The sequence below is a fragment of the Dendrobates tinctorius genome, unplaced genomic scaffold, assembly GCF_039654945.1.
Source record: "Dendrobates tinctorius isolate UK_male_01 unplaced genomic scaffold, ASM3965494v1 ptg000211l, whole genome shotgun sequence".
Classification (NCBI taxonomy): domain Eukaryota; kingdom Metazoa; phylum Chordata; class Amphibia; order Anura; family Dendrobatidae; genus Dendrobates; species Dendrobates tinctorius.
Window position 1 is genome coordinate 30553901 of NW_027361878.1, and position 8995 is coordinate 30562895.

Here is an 8995-nt window from a genome sequence, read left to right on the forward strand (position 1 = left end):
CTCCCCCAGCACAGCACCATGGTATACAGCTCCCCCCACAGCACAGCAGTATACAGCCCCCTCCAGCACAGCACCATGGTACAGTATTCACTGTTGCATAAAAAAAAACACTCCTCACCTTCTCCTCGGGCCTGCGCTGCTCCCGGCTCCTGTCTCCTGCTCTGCCTGGTACACAGTGAGAGCACGATGACATCATTGCGCACCCGCTGTCAGAGGCAGAGCGGGGAATGATGGGAGAGGGAGCTTTGGCTGACGCTCTCTCCTCCATCATTGCTGTGAACTCTACCTACAGGTCAATGTGGCGGCGGGGGGAGTCAGCACTGGGGGCAAGCGGGCCCCCTGCCTCACAGGGGCCCCATAGTGGCTGCATGATGTGCCGCTAGCTGGGGGCCCCTAGGCAGCTGCCTTGTCTGCCTGCCCCTAATGCCGGCCCTGCACCGACCCCATCCTCGCCCTCCCAGAGAGCCACCACAGCCTGCAATGATGTGGCTGGGCTGTTCTGTGGCTGCACGAACAGGAACTGTGATGAGGACACAGGAGGGAAGGAGTCAGGGGTCACATGATCGGGGGCCTCCATATCTGCAGGACTCTGCTGTGCTGGTTGTCATGTTGCTGGATGAGGTGAAGTTTCTGTGTGGGGTCAGGAGGGGTTTACAGTGTGGATGTAGCAGAGCTGTGTGTTCGAGGTGTACGGAGCAGAGCCGAGTGTGTACGAGGTGTACGGAGTATAGCTGTGTGTGTACGAGGTTTATGGAGCGGAGCCGCGTGTATACAAGGTGTACGGAATGGAGCCGCATGTGTACGAGGTGTACGGAGCTGAGCCGAGTGTGTACGAGGTGTACGGAGCGGAGCCGCGGGTGTATGAGGTGTATGGAGCGGAGTTGTGTGTGTACTTGGTGTACGGAGCGGAGCCGCGTGTGTATGGGGTATGAGGAGCGAGCCGTGTGTGTACGGAGTGGAGACATATGTGTACAGGATGTACGGAGCGGAGCCAAGTGTGTACGAGGCATGCAAAGCGGGCTTTTCCCACGGACACAGGAGTACACGGCGGAGCCCCGAAGAGCACTTTAAAACTCGCACATGACGGTCCACCGGAAGTGATGTGCTGGAAGCTGACCGGAAATTAGGTAATTTCATGAGGAGATTGTGACGGAAACAGGAATGCTTCAGATCCATCACCATGTCCTCCTCCGACTGCGCGGATAGCAGGATCGCCTTGGAATCGGGGATGCCGGCCATGTGAGCGGATCATGATATGTCCTGCACCGAGAGGCTCAGGTGAGCATTACAATAGGAGCCGGGCTGCTATAGTATCTTTACAGAATCTTTCTTTCTTTCTTTCCTTCTCTTTTTCTTTCTCTTTCTCTGTTCTTTCTTTCTCTCTAATCTTTCTTTTTTCCCCTATCTCTCTGTTCTTTCTTTCTCTCTCTGTTCTTCTTTCCCCCTCTTTCTTTCTTTACTTCTTTCTTTCTCTCTGTTCTTTCTCTGTCTCTGTATAAGGATTAAATTTTTGGACTTTGTGCACTGCTTGACAAATTACCATATCCAAGTTATGTCAAAGGTTTATCCATTTATTTCCCAACGCGTTTCGAAGTGTACAACACTTCTTCCTCAGGGGATGTCATCCCCTGAGGAAGAAGTGTTGTACACTTCGAAACGCGTTGGGAAATATAAATGTTTAAACCTTTGACATAACTTGGATGTGGTAATTTGTCAAGCAGCGCACAAAGTCCAAAAATTTAATCCTTATAAAACTGATGTTTTCGGCGGCCACGTAGTGGAGCCCTGGACGTGCAGCAGGCTGACCTTTGACTTTATATGTGTAAATCTCTCCTGCAAAGGGTGAGTATATTTATCTTATCTTTCTTCAAAGTTTACCCAGATAAGACCCTATTGCGCTCTCTTCCTATAGTTTATATTCTTTCTCTGTCTCTGTTCTTCCCCCACTTTCTTTCTATCTCTCTTTCTTTGTTTACTCTCTTTCTCTCTCTGTTCTTTCTTTTTTTCTTTTCTTTCTCTTTCTTTCTCTCTCTGTTTTCTTTCCTCACTTTCTTTCTCTATCGCTCTGTTCTTTCTTTCCCTTCTTTCTTTCTCTCTTTTTTTTTTTCTCTTTCTTGCTCTCTATTCTTTCTTTCCCCTCTTTCTTTCGCTCTCTGTTCTTTCGTTCTTTCACTCTACCTCTGTTCTTTTTTTCTGTCCTCTTTCTCTCTGTTCTTTCTTTCCCCTCTTTCTCTCTCTGTTTTTTTTCCCCACTCTCTCTCTGTTCTCTCTTTCCCCTTTCTCTCTGTTTTCTTTCGCTCTGTTTTTTCTTTCTTTCCCCTCCTTGTTTCTCTCTCTGTTCTTCCTTTCTCTTTCTCTGTTTTTTCTTTCTATCTTTTCTCTCTCTGTTCTTTCTTTCCCCTCTTTCCTTCTCTGTTCTTTTTTTCTGTCCCCTCTTTCTTTCGCTCTCTGTTCTTTCTTTCTTTTTCTCTGTTCTTTCTTTCCCCTCTTTCTTGCTCTCTGTTCTTTCTTTCTTTCCCCTTTCTTTCTCTCTCTGTTCTTTCTTTCTTTCCCTCTCTCTGTTCTTTCTTTCCCCTTTTTTTCTCTCTCTCTCTGTTCTTTCTTTCCCCTTTCTTTCTCTGTTCTTTCTTTCTATCTGATCTCTCTCTGTTCTTTCTTTCCCCTCTTTCTTTCTCTCTGTGTTCTTTCTTTCTTTTTCACTGTTCTTTCTTTATTTCCCCTCTTTATTTTTCTGTTTTCTTTCTTTCCCCTTTCTCTCTGTTTTTTCTTTCTCTGTCTGTTCTTTATTTTGCTCTCTGTTCTTTCTTTCCCCTCTTTGATTCTCTCTCTGTTCTTTCTTCTTTCTCTCTGTTCTTTATTTCTCTGTTTTCTTTTTTCTCTCTCTCTGTTTTCATTTTCTTTTCCTTAGTACCAGTCAGTGTGCCCAGAGTACCAGCCATTGTGCCCATAATGCCAGCCACTGTGCCCTCAGTACCAGTCAGTGTGATCAACAGTGCTAAATGGGTGTGGTTGGGCATGGGCATGGGTGTGACTAGTTGTAAAATGGGTATGGTTAGGGCGTGGTCAAAAATTTGCAGCGGCGTCGCAACCCCTCTTTCCCTTCTTCAAAAGTTGGGAGGTATGATATAATGTAAGTGCAGCACACAAGTCTAGTCAGAATTTGACCAGAAGTATGCAGTATAAGTAAAGAAAAAAAACCCACACCATCTGACCCACTTGTCCAATACTGGACAACCTGAAACTTTGCCATTGCTGGACATTTACGAGTACTGGATTATGAAGATTAAAGGGAATATGTTACCGTATCTGAGATATCTGACCTATTAATATGGGTGTACAGTTTATAGACTGCTGAAAAAAGGGACACCTGTATGACTCATGGATGATGATGGAAAAATCAGCTTTTATTACTTTATGCAAATAAGCTCTTTCAGGCTATGGGTTGGACCTAGCCAGGAAGACAACGCTGCCTCCTCGCTTCATTATCCTATCTTTCTCCTTCCACATTGTCACTCTGTCCCTGTAACGTCAAGTGCGAGGTTAGAAATCCCGCTCCTGCATATTCCTACTGCCTTCGCTCCTCTTCAGTGTTCCCCTCTATGGGCATTGGATTTATGTAGCTTCTGCACTGGCAAGTAACTGGATCGTCCGCTCCCAGTGATCTCAGGCACGCAGAAAAGGTGCACTCTCAACTTCTTCCCTGCCGAGTTAGAATGTAATTGCCGATGCCCCAGTTTAATAAAATCACTAGGAGTGGAAGTACCAGTGACCCTCCGATACCCGCACAGAAGCTACGTCAAGCCAATGCCCATAGAAGGGTGGAACACTGAAGAGCAGCGACAGCGCAGGTGCGGGAATTTCGGCGGCACACCTGACGTCACAAGGATATAGTGGCGACGTGGGAGGAGAATGATAGTATAATGAAGAGAGGAAAAACAGAGTTCTCTTACGGCAACATCCTCCCCATAGCCTGGAAAAGCTCAGTTACATAAAGTGAAAACATCAACAGTCATTCTGTTTTCGGTAAATGGAAAAGAATGCAAAGATTTCCCCCCCTAAGTTTCCACTTAATTACTTAGCGAAGTGCTAGGAGTTTTGGAATTTTTTTCTTGCATAGGTATCTGGCGCCTATGGATGATAAATATCTCAATTATAGTATCTGTGCAAAGTGTCTGGAAACAAAAATTTGCATTATTGTCGGCAGCACGATTCTTGTTTATACAAGGGGATGTGCTGCCCACAATAAATTCTATGCGCAAATAAAGGATACAATTACCCTAGAAATGAGAGTATGCTTTTTAGGTCGGCTGGTCACTTGGCATGTTTACACTAGGCAATGATTAGTTACGAGTAGTGTTGAGCATTCCGATACCGCAAGTATCGGGTATCGGCCGATACTTGCTGTATCGGAATTCCGATACCGACTTCCGATATTTTTTCAATATCGGAATTCGGCATCGGAATCGGAAGTTCAGTTGATTGACGGCCTGACGTCATCATGATGCGCGGTGTGTGCGCATCATGATGCGCCGTCATTTCGGGCCTTCCGGGGGTCTCTGCCGGCCTGCCGGGGGGCTGTGCCGGCCTGCCGGGGGGCTGTGTGGACTGCCCGGGGTCTCTGCCGGCCTGCCGGGGGGCTGTGCCGGCCTGCCGGTGGTCTGTGCACCCTGTGGGGGTCTGTACCGGCCTGCCGGGGGGCTGTGCCGGCCTGCCGGGGGGCTGTGCTGATGTCCGGGGGTCTGTGCAAGCATCGTCCGATGGGACTACAAGTCCCATCGGGCGATGCCTGCTACCATGACAGTGATTGACACATTAGCCAATGATGGGACAGTAGTAGTCCCATCATCCAGCTAATGTGTTAAATGTTAAAAAAAAAAAAAAAATACTACATGCATACTACATGCTACATACATACTACATATATACTACATACATGCTACATACATACTACATGCATGCTACATACATACTACATATATACTACATACATACTACATACATACTGCATGCTACATACATACTACATACATACTACATACATACTACATGCATGCTACATACATACTGCATGCTACATACATACCACATACATACTACATATATACTACATGCATGCTACATACATACTACATGCTACATACATACTACATATATACTACATGCATGCTACATACATACTACATATATACTACATGCATGCTACATACATACTGCATGCTACATACATACCACATACATACTACATATATACTACATGCATGCTACATACATACTACATGCTACATACATACTACATATATACTACATGCATGCTACATACATACTACATATATACTACATGCATGCTACATACATACTACATGCTACATGCATGCTACATACATACTACATACATACTACATGCTACATACATACCACATATATACTACATACATACAATACATTCATACAATACATACATAGACATACAGTACATATAACATAGAGTAACATACTTACCAATACTTGTCACATTGTTCCCCGAAGCCATTGTCGTCTACGGAATAAATATTAACATAACAAACCACAAAAATACTCACCCACGATCCGAAGCAGTCCACGAGTGTGTCCCACGACGATCTTGGGTAGAGAACTGCAGCATCAGATGATGCTGCCGTTCTCTACGGGCTGCAGGAATCCAATGATGGAAGGTAGGTATCCTTCCGCACTGTATTCCTCCGCCACTTAAAAAAAAAAGTCCCTAGTCTCACTTTATGCCATTGCTGTGTGGGAAATTCCCACACAGCAATGGCATAAAGTGAGACTAGGGACTTTTTTTTTTTAAGTGGCGGAGGAATACAGTGCGGAAGGATACCTACCTTCCGTCATTGGATTCCTGCAGCCCGTAGAGAACGGCAGCATCATCTGATGCTGCAGTTCTCTACCCAAGATCGTCGTGGGACACACTCGTGGACTGCTTCGGATCGTGGGTGAGTATTTTTGTGGTTTGTTATGTTAATATTTATTCCGTAGACGACAATGGCTTCGGGGAACAATGTGACAAGTATTGGTAAGTATGTTACTCTATGTTATATGTACTGTATGTCTATGTATGTATTGTATGAATGTATTGTATGTATGTAGTATATATGTGGTATGTATGTAGCATGTAGTATGTATGTAGTATGTATGTAGCATGCATGTAGCATGTAGTATGTATGTAGCATGCATGTAGTATATATGTAGTATGTATGTAGCATGTAGTATATATGTAGTATGTATGTAGTATGTATGTAGTATGTATGTGGTATGTATGTAGCATGTAGTATGTATGTAGCATGCATGTAGTATATATGTAGTATGTATGTAGCATGCAGTATATATGTAGTATGTATGTAGTATATATGTGGTATGTATGTAGCATGTAGTATGTATGTAGCATGCATGTAGTATATATGTAGTATGTATGTGGTATGTATGTAGCATGTAGTATGTATGTAGCATGCATGTAGTATATATGTAGTATGTATGTAGTATGTATGTGGTATGTATGTAGCATGCAGTATGTATGTAGCATGCATGTAGTATATATGTAGTATGTATGTAGCATGTATGTAGTATGTAGTATGAATGTAGCATGTATGTAGTATGCATGTTGTATGTATGTAGCATGTAATTTTTTTTTTTTTTTTTTTTTTTTACATTTAACACATTAGCCGGATGATGGGACTACTACTGTCCCATCATTGGCTAATGTGTCAATCACTGTCATGGTAGCAGGCATCGCCCGATGGGACTTGTAGTCCCATCGGACGATGCCTGCACAGACCCCCGGAGCCTGCACAGCCCCCCGGCAGGCCGGCACAGCCCCCCGGAGCCGGCACAGCCCCCCGGCAGGCCGGCACAGCCCCCCGGCAGGCCGGCACAGCCCCCCGGAGCCTGCACAGACCACCGGCAGGCCGGCACAGACCACCGGAGCCTGCACAGACCCCCTGGCAGGCCGGCACAGCCCCCCGAAAGGCCCGTACAGACCCCAGAGAGGCTGTACAAGGGCAGGAAAGGGTTTTTCTTATTCCGATACCGGAAGTCCCATAGACTTGAATGGGACTTCCGGTATCGGAATCGGCGATACCGATACTTTTTTTAAAGATCGGCCGATACCATCCGATACGATACTTTGAAGTATCGGACGGTATCGCTCAACTCTAGTTACGAGAGCTTCATCACCGGCCCGTGTAAATAACCTTCATACACTTTAGATAAAAAATTGTTAAAATTTGCCAATTTAGAAGGAATCGAACCAACATCTAATGTGTGCGGAGGCGACCAGCAGATTATATCGCTTGGTCGTAAGTTGATACATTTACAGTTAGGTCCATATATATTTGGACAGACAACATTTTTCTAATTTTGGTTCTAGACATTACAATGAATTTTAAACAAAACAATTAAGATGCAGTTGAAGTTCAGACTTTCAGCTTTCATTTGAGGGTATCCACATTAAAATTGGATGAAGGGTTTAGGAGTTTCAGCTCCTTAACATGTACCACCCTGTTTTTAAAGGGACCAAAAGTAAACTGACTTTTGATTATTTGCCTCCACTAACAAGTGCCAGCTTCCACTCCATATGTCAACTGAGCACTAGCAACACTAATAACCTTAAAGGGAACCTGTTATCAGGGGCTGGCTGGCACTTTTCAGTCTGGGGGGCAATCACAAGGCAGTGGCCCTCAAGTTGCGGTGGCCCACCCCTGCCCTGCTTATCTCTGGTCGCTGCATTAAAGCAGCAGAAATAACAGGCTTAAAAAACAGGCTGGTACATACACAGCTCAAGAAAATAAAGGGAACACTTAAACAACAGACTATAACTACAAGTGAATCAAACTTCTGTGAAATCAAACTGTCCACTTAGGAAGCAACACTGATTGACAATCAATTTCACATGCTGTTGTGCAAATGGAATAGACAACAAATGGAAATTATTGGCAAATATCAAGGCACCCTCAATAAAGGAGTGGTTCTGCAGGTGGGGACCACAGACCACATCTCAGTACCAATGCTTTCTGGCTGATGTTTTGGTCAATTTTAAATGTTGGCTGTGCTTTCACACTCGTGGTAGCATGAGACGGACTCTACAACCCACACAAGTGGCTCAGGGAGTGCAGCTCATCCAGGATGGCACATCAATGCGAGCTCAGGTTTGCTGTGTCTGTCAGCGTAGTGTCCAGAGACTGGAGGCGCTACCAGGAGACAGGCCAGTACACCAAGAGACGTGGAGGGGGCCGTAGGAGGGCCACAACCCCAGCAGCAGGACCGCTACCTCCGCCTTTGTGAGTGTAGAGCTCTGCCCACTCCGCATAGCCAATATCCCACATCATCCCGTCACTCAGAACTACCGGACTACTACCCCTAATATCCCACATTATCCCGTCAGCCAGAGCAACCGGACAACTACCCCTAATATCCAACATCACCTTGTCAGCCAGAGTCACCGGACTACTACCACTAAATATCCCACATCATCCCGTCAGAGCCACCGGACTACTACACTACCCCTAATATCCCACATCAACCTGTCAGCCAGAGCCACCGGACTACTACTTCTAATAAAAAAGAGAGAGAAGCCAGCACTGCCTATCGTCAGAACGCAATACATAACATGCATATGCACATTTTGATTTCTAACTGTATTTCAAAATGAGACATTTAGCAAACAATTGTTCAATTTTTTGAGCCACCCCGCCACGCCAAGGCATTCTCACTACCTCTAATATCCCACATCATCCCATCAGCCAGAGCCACCAGACTACTACCCCTAATATCCCACATCATCCCATCAGCCTGGGGTCAGAACCAGAGCGCTGAGTGGAACGGTCCAAACTTCCATACCGGGGATCCCTTTAAGAGAGGCCTGGGGTCAGAACCAGAACGCTGAGTGGATTTGCCCTGACTTCCATACCAATGATCCCTTTAATAGAAGCCTGGGGTGAGAATCAGAGCACTGAGGGATTTACCC